Source organism: Plectropomus leopardus, chromosome 5, assembly GCF_026936395.1.
Source record: "Plectropomus leopardus strain MGB_pleo_1.0 chromosome 5, ASM2693639v1, whole genome shotgun sequence".
Taxonomy (NCBI): Eukaryota; Metazoa; Chordata; class Actinopteri; order Perciformes; family Serranidae; genus Plectropomus; species Plectropomus leopardus.
Genome location: NC_142180.1, coordinates 20,018,351 through 20,036,762, shown reverse-complemented (window position 1 = coordinate 20,036,762; position 18,412 = coordinate 20,018,351). Strand labels below are relative to the sequence as shown.

At 38.1% G+C, this 18,412-nt stretch overlaps 1 long non-coding RNA gene across 2 annotated transcripts in view; it reads right to left on the bottom strand.

Moving 5' to 3' along the window:
• LOC148189555 (uncharacterized) overlaps window positions 1-18,412 on the bottom strand; it is a 62,660-nt gene that overhangs the window by 21,694 nt on the left and 22,554 nt on the right. The window lies entirely within an intron of this gene.

Genomic DNA, 18,412 nt, shown 5'->3' with positions numbered 1-18,412 from the left:
TTTTGACAAAGCTTTATTTTTTGGGTCCATAATCTGCCACTGCTTCCTAATGTTAGTTTAGTTTTGTGGAAATAACTGCAATGTGATACTAATATAATAGGGAAAAACACATTCATTATTCATTTATTGATCATTCATATATATTATTATTATTTCGCATGTTCAGAAGACCTTACTGTGACTAAAATAATTATTTTCCCTATAATTAGTATCAAATTACATACCTGTCTTTTTTCAGGAACCTCGTTTGAAATTATTAGGAAATGATGGACTTTTAAAATAAAATACCGCCTAAATTTTACATGTTACTTTTAGCTCCATTCAAACACTCCTGTGTATAATATGAGATCCTGAATAACTGAAGTTTCAAGATTGTGTCTATTGAGAATATATCTGGTTTAACTTGATAAATGTATTAAAGGTTGTTACACTTTTCCCAGTCCGTTGCTTCAGTGTAAAAATGTAAATGACTCTTTTGTATCAGTAAACTGAATGTGCAATTATTATTTTAAAGGGCTAACAGATGTTTGCAAATAAGTGTACTGTAAATGTTCCATATTTCATACAGGAACCCCTTGACCGATTAGAAAGGTGTTGTGTTCAGTGTTAAAGACTCAAGTTGAAAAAAGCAAATGTGAAAGCATCTTTAAATGAAGCCAAACATTTTTTTCAAATGCTGTCTTGAAAGAATGTTTCACCTCAATAACCTTTCGTAGGCGAGCTTCCTGAGACACAGATACAGTAAACTTCCTGTTTTGTTCAGATGTTTGTCTATATTATTTTACAACTTTGAAATTATGTTTCTGTTGTGGTTTCAGCTTTCCTGAATAAATTATATGATACCCTTACTCTTTTTACGGTGTTATTGTTTTATGTAAACTACTAATGCAGACATAAGTTATTCTTTGTCCTTGTTTCCGTAATTTAACAGCTCCCATGAGAGATGATCTCTTGTTAGTTGTGTGGGAGGAAGGAGAGCCAACAACACATCCTCATAAAACAGGGGATGCTTTTAGTCACCTGAGGGTTAGAATGAGGTGGAAAAATCAATGTATGTTAATGGAGTGTCCTCGCATTTCTCATTATACAAACTGCATATTTGTTTTTCTGCTGCACCATAGACATGACCCATTTCTGTCATTCAAATTTGCATACAGGCAGCAAACACTCTGGAGACAGAAAAGTAACATCCATCAGCCTTGACCTCTGAATGTGCTGACATTAAAATAACCCAGTTTACACCTGAAGCTAAATCTTGTATCAAGATATGCTGGAATGTGATGGTATTTTCTCTGTCTGCAATGAAATCAGATTGCTCTTTTTATAAAAAAAAAAAAAGAAAGATTGTTATTTCCCATGTACAACAGTTACTAAAATGTAAACACAGTGAGAGAAGAGGGCAGATTCATGCATGTCTAGCCTTTTACAAAGAGTTTTGTTATGACAGCAGATTTTGTGCATTAGAGTACAGATTTTATTGATACCAATACCGATATCGGTACTGCTTACGATACTGATACTTATCAGTACTCTTATCAATACTACTCTCTATAATTTGGTGCAGAAAAGAAAGACATGACGTGAAGCTGTGAGCAAAATCAAGTTAATTTGTTTTTACCACAAACTGGAAAACCCAGTGACTTGTATGACATGTGACACTGGCTATACAAATTTCCACAAACTGAGTGAACTGCAAGGTCTCGCTACAATATAACTTCTCAAGTCAATCTTCACAGTTTCCTTTGAGTAAAAAAAAGAAAAACATTACTATAGTCCTTGTTTATTAACATCTATTGTTATTAGGGCACATTAAACTTTATTCTCAGCATATTTATCAGCAGTTATCTATCATACCTAAACCATCTTCATTCAACTGAAGTGAAGGGCTGTCTTTCACAAAAAACTTAGTCACCGTCCTGTGGCATTCTGGTGTTTTTTCCTGCATCATCTACCCTCGTTTCGTGATGGCAACTGTGTTGGACTTGGGTGTCTGACTTCCACTGACTGAGAGCCACCGGAGTCAACAGGGCTCGGGGGCTCCACCACCTGACTAATATTAGCATTAGCAGCTTTGCTAACGCTATCACAGATGTTGCATTGTCTCATATTTATGAAATGCTGCACTTGCAGCTACACTTTGACACATTTAGCTGCACAGTCGTGACTTTTACAAAAGTGAGTCAGCACTGTCTACCGTTCGGTGTTATCCACTGTTTGCCTTACTACTACTATAAGCAGAGCAGCAAGCAGCGGCACAACAATAAACATCATAAGTCCTCCCCTGAGGGGCAGGTTGCCAGATATGTTAGAAATAAATAACATTACATAGTTTATGTCATAAATACCGACAGCAGCACCGTTTGTCAAGGAGCCTTTCGGTGCTTAAAAACCGACCCAGTCACAAACTTGTACCAGTTATTACCGGCTACCGGTACGCATACTTACATGAGAGTAACTACAAGTGCATCTAAAATGTAAAATTTTTGGTCTGAGTCATTGTGAAATTGTGGACAACATACATTAGTCCAAATATCTCTTCCAATTATCCATGTTTGCATAGACATTAAGACAGTTTAGCAGACGGTAAAAAAGCAACAATGTTTCAACTGTTTATAGCCCTCTACAAAAACAGACTGCCCCATTAACAAATTGGCGTTTTACACTTTGGAGTCTCAGTGTATGGCCTTTTATATAATCTCCTACACTGATGAAGTTAATTTAGGTTGGGCATAATAACCCTCGGCTATAGAGCCCATCAGCTTGCTGCGATTTCTAAAAATCCCTCAGCCTCAATTCATCGAAAACCACTTTGAGCACATTTACCTTCAGGGCAAGCAGCAGAAACAGCAGGCTGCTATAGCTCTGATACAGCAGCAGCCGTATTGATGTCTTATCCAAGAAACACAAACAGCTCAATCTAGAGCTTAGTGAGACTCAGTGTGTCTCTGTGCAGCTCTGTTTCCTGCAGACTGACAGCAGAGTGAAGACAAATGCTCTGCAGCATCTACTGCTGTGGCTCTAACTGGTAATCAGAGATGACTCACAAAGTCATGGATTTAAAGTCAACAGAAACATCACATGATGATTCTCTCCTACACAGAGAGAGAACAGCATATGGACATGTGCGACACGTTGCGCGTATGGCAGCTAATCAAAAACTGTGTTTAAATAGGTGGCCTATTCACCTTATTTTGGTCTTTAAATGTGAATCAGTTTGTCTCTGACAGTGTTTTGCTTTTAATAAACTGGAACTTTTTACTTTTATTCTTTTGTTCTGCTAGCAGAATAGCACGGACAAAACATTAACTTTCTTGAATGTCTTTCATCTTGTATTGCAAAAAATATTCATCTTAAATCATCATTTTTGTTGAGTGTTCTTGCCATATTGTGTTTTTCGAAACCAGACCAAAACAAAAAATTGTATAAACAATACTTCTTCTTTCTGAGTGTTACTCCATCCTCTTTCTTTCTTTCTCTCTCTCTCTCTCTCTCTCTCTCTCTCTCTCTCTCACTCACACACACACACACACACACACACACACACACACACACACACACACACTTGTTCATTGTTCTATAGCCATTACATTGTGCCTTCAACATAAAATTCTGAGTTAAATATTTAAACAAAAAAGTTATCTTTTTAGGATTTAATAAGATTGATACTAATATCAGTTATGTGTACAGACAGGTTGACCCTCGCAGACCGGAAGATGGGTAAAAGTAAAAAGTGTCTTCCAATAACTACAAAGTCGTCTTTGGTGGAGTTTATCTGGCCCAAGTAGCAACTGTAACTTATTTATTAATGTCAGGATCCCGCAGTTTTCCCACTCATCATGCTGATGCTTCATATTTATATTGCCGTTTGTCTTCTAAAAGACTCGGTTTTTCGTTTCAGCAGCCTAGAAAAACGTTGTTGTGTTGTGTTTTTTGTTTTTAGCCTGTTGATGGTGCATCCCACCACAAAGAAGCTTTTTGGTATTTTGCTTTTGTTTGCTGGTAGTAGTGGCACCTTCGTGCAATGCAAACTCAATGGAGAATGATAAATCGTCTTCGCCTCATGTCGAGGGTGAGACAATTGCGCTCTGTCTCCATTGATTGATTCATATCAACACAATGATGGTGAACCACTCTGAGCTCATACAGACAAGCTGTCATGTTTTTTCATTAATTTCATGTGCCGTATTCAGCCTTGGTGCCAGCTCTTGCAACGTCATTGTCTTTTACCAATGCCTTTTATCAAGTGCCTGATTCACCTTTATACTGTGAATACTCAGAAATGTTTTATTCACTCCCACAAAAGCTGTTAGACTCTCATCACTTCCTGACAACTCAATAGTCTGAAAGCTATGGCCAGTTTGAAGGCGAGCGTCATGAAAAAACAATGAATCCTTCTGCTCATTCATAAAAACTGTTCACGTGCCTGCGCATCCTGTGACTTCAGAGATCCATATAGTAAAAACTTCCCGTGAAAACAGAATTACTGCCTTTCGGTTGTAGGCCTCCAACAACAATCCAAGTTGCACTTACAGTTTGTATCCATGTCTTTAAAAACATGGATGATTCCCTGGCAGCACATTTTATCTATACAATCAGCACAGTTTTAAGGTGGGCACCCAACATAAGTGTCACCAATTCAATATCTGACCAAATGTGGACTTCTGTTCCTGAGATATGACACTGAGTAATGGCCAGAAAAGTGTTTCTGCAAAACCACAAGATGCTGATTAGTTAATTCTTGAGCCCAAGTGGACATTTGAGCCAAATTTGAGGAAACTCCCTCAAGGCCTTCTTCAGACATTGCGTTCACGAGAATTAGAAGGATGCATGGTCGCAGTAACCTTTGACCACCAAATACTAATCAGTATATTGTTGGGTCCAAGTGAACTTTTGTGCCAAATACGTAAAAAAAATTCCCCGGGGTATTCTCGCAATATCATGATCATCACCAAGAATTAGACAAACAAGGTCACAGGGACCTTGACCTTTCACCCATCAAAATCTAATCAGTTCATCCTTAAGTCCAAGTGGTCATTTGAAGAGATTCCCTCACGGTGTTCTTAAGATATTGCGTTCACAAGAATGGCAGGTTAACTCTGAAACCATCACCGGCACAGAGGCGTAAAGAATAACCAATGAAGGGAAAGAAGGTCTGATCTTACTGGCATCCCAGGTGACATCCAGCTTAAGGCAATGGCCGTTGGTATTTCACACTCAAAAAATTAGTTTTACCTGCAGTATCACTTTAAACAGAATAAAACCTTTACAGAGAAGAGCACAGAAAAAGACAGTTTTACTGAATGCAAATGCGTAACTGCTTCTGTCATTAAAGGACATCTATTTCCTTTTTTTTCCATTTTTGTTTTTCATCATGCTCCTCTCTTACACCCAAATTTGCACATATGCATAACAAGAAACACATTAACATGCACTCACATACACCAGCACCATCTGTGCTCCTCAGAGACTGCTCTGTTTTCCAACTCTCAGTGTCAGAACAGCTGTAACTTATAAACAAGAGGGAAGATTATGATGACAGCAGAGGGTCATTTTGTGAATCACCAACAGATAAAAAACATCAGCCAAAATGAAATGGCTTGAAATAGGGCCACTGAGTGTCAGCATCATTTTTGCGGCTCATTAGCTTAGGTAAATTGCAGGTCTCTTATACACACCGATTTGATTCTTTTCTCCGAGCTGACATAAACAGACTGTAAAAGTAGAATGACCTCGCCTCTGTCGATAAACAACATTACTAACAAACAACTACTCAAAGAAATAGTCTGACATTTTGGATAATATGGTTATCCCTTTTCGTGTCTAGTGCTAGAAAAAATCAATGCCTACCAGAACCACATAGGGGGGTTGTGGGTGGAACCACAACTTGTTGTTTATACACTTCAGTGTTTGTGTAGATAAAATACAGCTTGGGCTTCAGATGTGCTGATGGTAAAAGTTGACCAATTAATCAGTTTGACCAATATTGTTACATCATAAGTGTTGCCTTCTCCTGGTTTTAAAAGCTGCATTACAGCAAAATGCTGTAAATCTATGAAGTTACTAGACTGTTCTATATGTTCTATTTTTTGCCTTCATTGTCATTTTTTTGACATTACTAATAATAATTGGTAAAAAAAAAAATCTGTGAAAGCTGCAATAGTCAACACTAAAATATAGCAATATTTGAGTTTCTCCATATTGCCAAGCCTTAGCCAGTTGGTCTTCGATTTTAAATTAAAAGTCCTTGTTTCAAATTAAAAGATCTCTAATGTTTCATACAAGGGTCAGACATATATCCAGTTTGGACCAAGTCTTGTTTTTTTATGCTTTATGAATAATGGAGAAAGTATTTTGAGTATTTTGTTACTAAAATTATTCAGCCACATCAAATAGGCTACTATTACAAAATACTCAAACACTCAAATCACATTTTAAACTGTTTAAAACAAATACAATTCATATTAAGTGATCCAGATGTAGTACATTTTGTTATTCATTTAGTTATTTATTTGACTTACTTGTTCAGTTCAAAAGTTGTTGTCCAGTGTCAACCAAAGTCAAAGATCATTAATTTCCAATTTCTTTGCTTCAAGTCTCTTTGGTTTGGTGTAATTTTTTTGTACAGAGGGTGAGGTGGTGAAATCACCTTTTCAATGCTCCAATCTAACCTTATTATATCAGCCTTTAAAAATGTAGTATCAGTTGACCTCTAGCTGGTAGGTTAATTTTGTTTCCCCCAGTTTTTAGTCTTTATGCTTAGCTAACTGCCTGCAGGCTACAGCCTTATATTGAACAGCAGATTCTAGATCCTCGTCTAGCTTGCAGCAAAAAGGCAAATGTGCATTTCTCAAATTATTCAGCTATTATTGGGGTTGTAAATCACTGGTTCCATCACGGCATAATATTATATTGATACTTTGGACAACAATACGATAATTGCCGGTTTTACACAGTCTGCCATGGTACAATTTTGATTTGACTAGATTTAGGGGCCTGCGTTCGATATGGGCCAATATTATATGCATATTTAACACAGGCAGTTACAGGAAAATATGACACCATTTTCTTTGCTTTTGGCCAGAAAAGATAAAATTAATATATACATAATTGGAAATAATCAAAACTGGTTCATTCTGTTTAAAAAGGGCTTTCAGGAAAAAAGGTTACATTTCAATTCAAACCATGATCTTTTTTCCTAAAACTTCAGGGCTGTCTGACTTGAAGAGAAACTTCTCCCAACATCCTAAAAATGTGGATTAACAACAAGATGTATGTATGTATAAAACTCAGTAATATTTTTTAAGGGTCATAGAAAAAACAACTGTCTTTTGTAGGTCACATTTCCCCCACATACAACATGCTAATGTTATTAGCATAAGCCTACGGCATTTTACATTGTTAAAATTAGCTTGGCGGTGAGCAGACTTTTCCTCTACTCATGACTTAACCAATTTACTATTATTTATGCTTTCTCTTACTCACTGCTGGTTTAAATCTCTGCACCACCTGACAGAACAGCACGGATGACTTTCAGTCTTACATGTGTTTTTTTTCAGTCAACATTGCTAAAACAGAGCAGCTCACCTAACATAAGCAAGAAGTCAGTGAAGTGGTCTGGCAGGTACGTCGTGTTTCCTCAATATGGCTTTTGTTTACATACGCCGTGCTGTTGCCGTGCAGCTTCTTCGAAAACAAAACATTTCTATTTTTTTCTCTTGGCTGCTCCCCATCATCTGCCTGATCCTCTGTGACAGTGACACAGACTTTCAAAATAAGGGCACACCTGAGAGAGGATGATATGGATCGATGCATCCATGTTACGTGATCATTGCTCATTTAATCGATATGTCGATGAAGATCGAAGGATCGTTACACCCCTATCTATTACTTCAAGAGACAGAAGTGTATAAGCAAACTCAGACAACTAAATGGAGACTAAGTAAAAATCGGAGCAGTCTTTAAGTAAAGTTGAGAAAATAAAAGCTTAAAAAATCTCTATCTGGCAGAAATTAGGCTAATGAGAATTCATTGCATTTAAAATATTTTACTGACATATTTTTTCTTTTTTTTTTTTAATCTTCTAATTTCCAATTTTGTGCGCAACACTTTCCTTTTTGTGAGAGTTCACGTCTTTGTGAACTTTCAATCATTTATAAGGCACTTTGAATTGCACTAATTTAGCTCCTAAAGAACAAAATAGTGCTCTTTTTGTGCAAAAAAGTAATCTATTCTACATCATGCTCTTACTGAGATGCAAAAATGTGGTGAAAGCACACAGTGTATATATGTACAGTATCAGCCTGTACTGTCGAGTCAGTCTAAGTGCATTATGTAACATGTAGATTTTCACAGACTATAGCAAATGTGAATGAGATTTCCAAATACTGAACACAGTATGGAAGAAGCCACTGTGAAATAATGTGTTAACAAAGGCATCAAAGGGATTATGTATATACAGTATAGCTCAAGTACAGCTACAGGAAGTACAACGACCCTTGAGACATGTAAGCCCATTTCAATCATATGTGCTGTGTGTTCAGGTCTTCATCATGTCAATGACACAACATAAACTATGAGAGATCATGTGGGTAGGCCTACAGAAGATGGATTTTGGAGATGCGTCACGAACCACAGGGAAGATGTCATCTCATAATGAGCTGACAGTGAGATACATGAACAGACTGTCTCAAGAGCTACACCTAGACATATTACAGCCATTTATTCAGAAGATATGGAATCACAATGCCTTCTGGGAGAATGCAAACTGTGAGAACTGGCCAGGAGGCTGACCCACATAATATATGGCTCTATCTAGCAGAAATTAGGTCTCTGTGTCGCCCTACTTCAAAGTCCATGGGGAGATATGTCCATGTTACAGCTAATCTTATAATCAGCTGCAGTGTCTGATTTAAAAATTGAGGTGGTGAGCTATTCTTGAGAGAGGGTGAGTTTGATTTGATGTCCAAGTGCAGCTGAGTTCAGTCATGTAATATGCCTCTTGTTGAGTTATATGAAATATTAGGTGAATATTAGTTATATGATTCTGATGTAAGGTAATGTCTTTTTTTTTTAAAGCTCATCAGATCTTGTTTTACATTTTCAGGTCAAAAGTGAGTTTGTTCCCTTAAATTAATAACTCACCTGCTCAAATTAATACTGTTAATTCGTTTTTGATTTGGGACTCGCATCAGGCTGTTATGGCTTATCAAGATAATCAAGTCAAGAGTCATACTGTTGCATTAGTCTGACTCATCGGATGTAAACTGGTGTTATGGTCTGCCGTTGGCTGGCTAATTAGGCAAGCTTTCTCCCTCTCTTTTGCAGTCTGTTACAGTTTTTTAAAATCCCATTCGCTATGGGAAACAAAAACATCAGATCCAACAACCTACACGCTTCCTGTTTTGGCTGCCAGGTATGCACATGCTGCTGTGCATTAATGCATTTTAAAATACACAGTGAAAGTTGTCGGGTCATGGAAAATCACAATGGGCTGCTTAAGAGCTGCTGGATAAAAACAGTTTTATTTAGATTTCGGACTGAGATGCAGGAATGCACTTTGATGTTTTAGCTTTTAAACACATAGTTGTGTGTCTTTGTCTGTTTATGTCGTCCCTCGGATAACAGATCTTTTAATGTGAAATAAATGTAAGTTCCTTGGAGCAAAACATTCAACACAAAAAGTAAACAGTGTTCCCCTCTGAGGTTTTGCAATGATTCATAAACCATTTTGCATTACACTGCATGACATAAAACACATTTTTGTGAAACTCAGATTTGCAATCACTAAAATAAAAACTAAATGAAATGCCTGACTTACCTTTAATCACTTCCACACATGCCACTGATGATCGATTAGTTGACCTACTTCCTCTCCTTTGCTCAGCTGTTAAGTTTCATCATTGACGCCTGAGGTCATAGCTGATGTAATTGGGCAGAAAATGAATCTCCTATTGGGCTTATTGGAGATTTATCAAGTAAAATAATCAATTGAGATTACAGCAGTCAAACTTAGCCTTCCTCTCTCCTGAAAAGTCAATATCTTTGATTCGAAGACACTACAGGTACTGGTACAGGTACAGGGGTTGTTTGGTCTTAAGAATAATCATGACTGACATGAACTTTACAACTCTAAGAGGACATCTAGGCGTGAATGACCCAAATGTTAAAATGCCTGAGATGCTTTGTGGAGCTGACTGGGTGAAGAGAGCTGAAACATCTTTAAGAACAAACAGCAAATCCAGTTAGTTCCCTTTGAAAGACTGAGACTGGTCATAGAAGATTCTTTTAAGGTCCGAAGTGCGTGTGTGTCTGTGTGATGTGAAATGACGTATATGCCAGGTGATTTTGTTTTATGATATTAATTTCAGTCCTCAAAGCTTATTGTGCCAGTTACCTAAAAAGACATAAATGTTGACCCCCATTTGTGGTATTTGTAGGTGATATGATGTCTGATGCTTATTGAGGACACATGGATTGCTTCAGGCGAGATCTTAAGATGGCATTTATGGCAGTTTGGAGGAAAAGCCGGTCAGTGTGTGTGTGTGTGTGTGTGTGTGTGTGTGTGTGTGTGCTTGTGAGTGTATGTGTTGGGACTTTCATTATACAGTATTCAGTGCTTACAAAATGACTTTAGTGTGCCTGGACAGATGTAATTATAATGAGGCAACCCATCTCTCTCACTCATATGAAACATGTATATTTGGAGCTGTTACATACATGCCTGCACAAACTTGCACACATATTCCACACACACATACACAGACTTGTACTTACATACACCCACATAGCTTTTATCTTGCACAAGCTGGTTGATGGAAATAGCCCTGAGTTTGAGAGGAAAAGGTTGCAATAATGAAGCTCTAACGTATCAGCCCATTCTGTTGCCTGTCTGTCAGAACACAAACTGCAGACCACATAAGTAGGTCAGTGTGCTACAGTACATGCAACAGGCTAGCAGAAGAGAAACTTTGGTGGTGATTAACAGCCACTTAGGCCATCTCACTGCATATATTTTGAGAGTGACACACTTCATAACAGGATGTAGGTAGAATAGAATAGAATAGAATAGAATATTCCTTTATTGATCCCCCATTGGGGGAAATTTCAAATGTTACAGCAGCAGGAAAAAGAGAAAGTGGAATGTAACAAAGAAAATAACAATAACACAATTATACAATAACACAATTATACAATAACAAATAACAATAAATAAGTAATAAAATAAGTATGTACATAGAGGAAAAAGGTATGTACACATAATAAGTAAGTAATAGAATAAGTATGTACACAAAAGATGGATTTGAGAATATACTAAGTTCATAGTGGGGAGACCTTTTTGTGGGTGATTCATCAGAGATCAGCTGTTTAATTAATTCAGGAAGCTGTGTTTTCTTCCACATTAGAAATTCTCCACCATGGCCTACAGGACAGCATAATAAACAGATGGAGCCTGCCAGTCAACCAGAGGCTTTGAGTTCAAGCCTCATGACAGTGAGCAGCTGCCCAACTGAAGGTGCTGAACTCCAATCGTTCAAGCAGTGCTGCTCTGTAGTTGACCCTTGACCTCTCAATTCGATTTGGAGAAGGGCAGCAAGGACACCAAAAGACCACCGTGAATTAATGAAATAAATATCAAGGCTTCAATATCTAATAAGCCCATACAGAAATGACCATGAGCCTGTTTACGCCTGGTATTAACATGCGTCTTGTGTGATTCGATCAAAAGTAGACAGCTGTAAATACAAGTGTAAACAACCACAAGACGCATTGTGATATGATCACACAAGCTGCCTGGACACCACTAAAACTGACTGATAATTTCCCAGCAGCCTAAGCTGTTTGGCAGCATATTCAAAAACAACAGTTGTCTGCATATGTATTGCACATTAGCATTATATTATAGTAATACACTTCAGCTTAAAGAACAGCTGAGGCAAGTACATTTGAAACTGATAGTTGAGCCAATTCACACAATGTAAAGCTGAGTCTGACATGCCTAAAAATGGCAGTTGTACACTTGATCATTCCCTTTTTATCTCTTTCTTTTTTTGTCCATTCAGAAACTTCTTTTTCTGGTATATAATGAGCATTAGAGTCTCATGCATTACTTTATAAAGTTCATTCTTCTTTTCATACAGTAAATATCAATCAATCAATCCATAAATCAACTACCGATTCCCAGATTAAAGTGCTTGGTGCACACTGCCATGGCAACAAGCACACTGTCACACAAGGCCAGTCTCTATTGTTGGAAGCATTAACCACCACATAGTGACTGCACGCCCCGCAGACAGTCTGTATGTCCACAGCTCTGCCCTCATTCCTTGGCCCAGATGGCCAGCGTCCACACCCTGCGTCTTTGCCAAAGCAGTGGTGGTGACTCACTGGCATTTATGACACAAAAGTCAAATAGTCAGAGCCGTCTTAGCTGATGACATGCTGTTCTGTGACTGAAATAACTGACGGGGGCATCTTAGTCGCACTGAACATCAACCTGCAAAATATTAGGGTGTTCGTGATGAGTTGACAGGGTGGCCCATATGTTGCTGACTGACTGCAGTTTCACCAGAGGATTAAACAACCCATGAAATAACGTGGACTGGGAAAGAATGTGTTCTTAAAAACAAATTACAAATGTCAAAGATATTACTCAAAACAAGATCTGACGCCGCAAAACCGAACCATTTCCAGATGACTGACCAGAATGTGCCTTTTTTGAGAATGTACCCTTCATTGTCATTCACGCTTGCTGTCATGTTGTCATGTGTGTTTATCTCTGGGAGGGAAGCGCAGGAGGAGGACGCAGCCCACTGCGACTGTGGAAGCCCAAAGGGAGTGGCGGAGGAGAAAATCTAGATTTGTATTTTAAAAAATCGTCCTGAACCACAAAGTCAATTAATGAATAAAATTGATTAATCGCACAGCCCTAGCCCTGCCCATTATCTGGATGTAGATATACACAACAAGAAGAACTACACAAAAAAAACTGCAGCAATTACATACAAATGAAATACCACGCACTATAAATGCATGTACATGGGATAGCAAACCTCAGTGGGTATTAAGGCAAAGTAGTGTTTTCATGCTCAGGATCAAGGACAAATACACATTTTCATAGAAATGTATCTAAATATTAGCTTATAATTACTGAATATAGCCTCTTGTGTAACAATAAAGCCTTTATTCTACATCCTCTTCCTCTGAATTCACATTAGTGAACCTTCTATAATCATCCAGTAAAGGGAATAGCAGTAGCGAGTCCCAATACAAAGCTCCCTTGTATATGCCAGCAGTAATTAATTACCTTGAGCTCAGACCAACTCAGGCTCCATTGTAAATTCTCATCCATCAAGAGATGACTAATAGCTCTAATATTCTGAGGTCCCGGTGGTAGCCTTGCACGTGACATCAGTGACCTGTAAAAAAGTTGCCTTTGCTTGAACATTTTTGGTTTAAATAAGTGCACAGCATGATGTCTTTAGGCTTCACAACAGACAGAAATTAGTTGTGTAATGTTACGTCAGTGTAGAACTGACTTTTGGTTGGTTTCTGTTTTGTGTGTTTAGTGAAAGACTTTTCGTACACCAAAATTGAGATATTGCTGTGGAAGGGTTGAAAGCCTGCTGCGTCTTGTAAGCTCCTGTGTCGCCAAACGGACATCAAAGAGCAACAAAAGCACAGTACTGCGTCCTCTCACAATGCCTGTGTGACGGCGAAAAAGACGCAAAAGAACACGCCAAAAAACTAGAATGGTCAACCAGCACGCCTGTGTGAGAGGAAACGGCAGTTGTCTGTAATCGTCATGTAGATAGGAAAACTAGAAGACCGTTTTGATGCTAATTAGTCAGTTAGCACATTAACAGCACAACCTAATGTTGAAAGATGAAAGCATATTAACTATGTGCCAGTGTTAAAAATCGCAAACCAACAGGAAAAAAGTTCTGCTGAAGAGCTTTATGGTTGAAACAAATGTGTGTGATTTCATTCACCAATGGGATCCACCGTCTCAATGCTGATTCAACATTCTGAGTCACCAGAAAAAAGGTTAAGAGGGCCAAAAGTGTGATAAACATCACCAAAACTATATGCTGAAAGATGCTAAAGTGAAGGACACTACACTATAGAGTTTGGCGATTATTCTCTGTAGATTTGTCAGACCAGTGACCTCTTTTCCTATATGCAGCTCTCCCTTTCTTCCTCTCTTATGTGACCAGCCCTGCATAAAATTACTGATGATTAAGTGCTTGTGTCATATCCAGTGACCTTAATAATCTTCTGCTAATGGGCTGCAAAGGAAAACTTGCTGGCATACAAATGAAAACAAAATCTTGCTTTCTTTTGCACTTGCATCACTCAGACTGAGACAGATGTGACGCATTTACGTTCGGTCTAACAAAGCACTTAAATATCTGACAGACAGAAGACATAGGGAAGTTAATTGCCATCCACATGTAATCAAGACAATGTGGGAGTTTCCATAATCTGACAAGGTCTCATTATCCCTCTATAGTTCTACATCCTAAAATACACCCTTAACCATTCTATATTGTTAATGTATAAATACAGTACACAAAAAGTTGCAGATATAAACAGCCCATCCCACCATACAGTTTCACAAATGTCTACATGTGTTGCAAAGCATGCTCTCACGTGGCACAGGCAGAGGGTTTACATGAATTGATCTGCCTTTCATGTGAAGGTAACAAGAAAAACAGCCACCTTATGAAGAAAAACACATACACTTTGCCTTCAATTTGTCCTGCTCAGCCTCCACTGTATTTTTTCTCCTCTGGTGTATGGACTGAATCTTTGCCTGACCCTCGTTAGGTACCTTCTCATCCCAAAACCCAATTAGGGAACGCAGTGGGGTTACACAGCAATGTACATCATGTTACTCATGAGCTTGTTGTTATCTCGCAAAAGCATTTTAATTTTTAAAACACTTGCCCTTTATGAGGAAAGGACATTTATGAATATCAGATACAGAACAGAAAGGCCATAAATGACATCAGAGCTGTGAATGACGCAGAGAGAAAAAGAGGAGGAAAAGGGAAAGGGGGAGGAGGGGGATATGTGCAGGTGAGTAGCTGACTGCTTAAAATCTTCTGTGATCAGACTGAGGAAGAGCAGATGCAAACATAATCATGTCTTTGTAAAAGCTACAGAATAAATTAATTCCTCCTGGCAGGTGGAGGGAAGTTTTGTTGACACAGTGGGTAAAATGTCGAGCCTCCACCAGTTTGACCCACATTCAGTGTTCAAACAACACACAGGTGCTCCTACTGTTCCAATCTCTCTCCTCTTTGTGTTTTTTTCCTTTTATCAAAGAAGAGCCCACTGTGTGAAAAGAGGTATGACTAATGAAAATTAATACTCTCCCTCAGGTTAAGGTGCTTCGGAAAGCAGCGAGGTGCTGGGCAAAAATACTGACAGTGCTCTAAATGCTCAGCTATTTCATCCATGCAACGTTCTGCTCAGGGAATATTTTGTTCCACATCAGAAGAAAAGCTTTGATTAAATTAAAATTTGCAGAGGCGGTGGAGCAATGGATCGTTTGTTCAGTTTAAATTCAGCCTTTCTGTCTGGTAACTTTAATATGAATAGCTAATAGCAAAGCCACACATGTACAAAGCTACCTGTTTGAACTCCAGTGCACCCAAAGGGCCTTTACTGTAACTTGCTTTGACACAGGTGACCTTGGTGCATATGAGGAATTCAGACCACATGCTGTTTGCATTTTGAGGCAATATGAAAGTAGTCTGACATGCACGTGGCGTTTTCTATGACCACACACTCAGCACAGACTGGCTTGATACCTGCAGTCACGTTCCAGCTGTCTGTCCATCGACAACTGTTGCTTTCATCAACATTTACTACTAATGTGTGTATCATAATGACTCAGATACTGATGATAATGTAAAATAAAACCTGAGGCAAACTATAGTTTATTCCATGTTTGGAAATACAATATTTGCAGTTTGCATAATCTTAAATCTGAATTTTATGTACATTTTTATCATTAAATCATCACAAAAGCACATTTCATGCAATATCACTGTAATGCTACTGCTAATAATAACAATAAAAAAAAGTATTAACTATAATCATCATCATCATTAATAATAATGATAACAACAACAACATAACAATACTGAAAACAAATGGAATGGTCTGAGTTTTCATATTGGCATCCAAAAATGAGTCACGTTTACTCATGCATTCAGTAAAATGCAAAAAACATTCCACCTTAAAAGTTGCCACCATCCCTTGAGCAGCACAGTAAAGTAGATCATCTGTTTCTTCAGCTAAAACTAACAACAATTTCACCATGTGCTTGTATGCATGCATGCGCCATAAACAATCAACATTACACCCCTGGATGTAACAGTAATGAACATGTTTTTCTATGTTATTTTTGTGGCCTTCAGGGTTAATAAACACATTTTTTCATAATGAATACAGCACCAGCTGTCAGCGGTGGTGAATTAGAGGCGGTGGGCGGTAATACTGAAAATATATTATGGCTCATTCTGTCTTTCTTTGTGTCTCATGCTTTCTTTATGCCTTGCTGTCTCTCTGGCTTGTGTTCAATTTTAGGCTTAACAAACCAATTATCTATCTGTACACTTTCTGTTCCAGTCTGTGTGTTTGCATTTGCTCTTTTTTGTCAAGTGAGCTTTGTGCATGCACAAGTTTTAGCGTGACAAATAAGTTATGCTTTGATTTTGACATTATGTCAAAACCTAAATAACCCCAACATGTACTACAAATGAACTTACAAACAAGACCATAAAAAAAATGTGTAATGTAAACAAAAATGTAAGCGATTGGTCAGCAGTCTATCACAAGGCTATCACACAAATAGACTTTCTTTTGAGCATATCATTGGACTGGAGTACAAAACCAGAACACCTATGCAGAACATACAACACGCACATAGGCTGGTGGATTTTGCAAACCACTGATCGACAATGCTGTCAACATAAATGTTGCATGAAACTACATGTGATGCATATAGTTTTTAATGTGATAAACTACTTAGAACAATGGTTGTGAACTTGTGATAGCATGTAGGTAGTGATTATATAGCCAAAAGACATCTTTATGAAAGCCTTTGATGGCGCAAAATACTCAAACTGCATCTCACTGGGATAGCAGTACAACCACCTCCATGGCAGTGCCATTTCCTCCGTCTGCCCCAGAGAGGCTGCCAGTTCAGCTCTGGCAAAACACCCGTCCAGCAGCCTGGACCACCCACTCATCTCTGCTGAGACTTCTGCTGAAGAGACACAGTTGCCTCAGACACTATGACCAGTACACATATATACTGGCCCATTAATACTGTACAGTATGCGCTAATGTTTACACATTGCAACCATAAACTAAACAATTAATTAGTAAAATGTCCTGCACACATTTATTTAAAGCACATTGAAGGGAACCTTTAAAAACTTATTTATGTTTTGCCAGAAAAAATGCTGGCATTGTGCATTTCAGCAAACAGCAGATGAATTATATTTGCACGCAATTATGTGGCAAATCTGTTGAAACTCAAAATTTCAACAACGCTCTGGTTAACATGTAGTTATGTTTATGCGCAAAACCATTTGGTTATATTTATGAGAAGAAGTTTCAGTTTGTAATGAAGAATTTAGCAAATTTTTACTCATCAATATTCGTGTCTGCCTTTTGTATCAGTCAGGCTATGTTTTTACTTATATTTCTTTATTCAATATTAGAGATTTTCTTTGAGTAGTTCTGCCTCTATATTTGTATGTTATTTTGCATCCTTTTGAAGGTCCACTAAGCCTCTCATATCTTCCAAGCAGATTTTTTAAATTTAAAGTGCATCTCAATTATGCATGTCAAACATTTCTCACATAGCTTAGCACAATATACACTTATGTTACTCAAGTGTAGTATAGTATGTAAGCAATAAGCCATGAGAGGCCGTGGTTTACAGTGATTTTACAACAGATAAGGGTTGTTGTTAGGCACCATGTGGACTGTTTAAATTTGATTAACATATAAAGTTATGCATAATGAAGAGTGTCCTCATGCTCTGTTAGTTCCACCCCTTGCTCATTAAAAGTGTCACCCTCTTGTCCAAATATGGTCACCTCTGGCTTCAAAGATCCATGTTGGCAATGGCTGACATGCCAAACTGAAAGCCTCAAAACAGAAGTCCACAAACCCATGAGGAACATCAAGGTGGCTATGTCCAATACTTTTATGCAGTCTATGAACAGTCATTTCAGACATTTCAAACATCTATGTCCAGAACACCGTGTGCATAAATGCATGTATGCACCTGCCCTCAATGATCACACAGAGAACACAGCTGCTCCATAAACCAACAAATGTACAATGCTTGTGCCTGCATGAATGCAACACACACATATAGATTCTCATC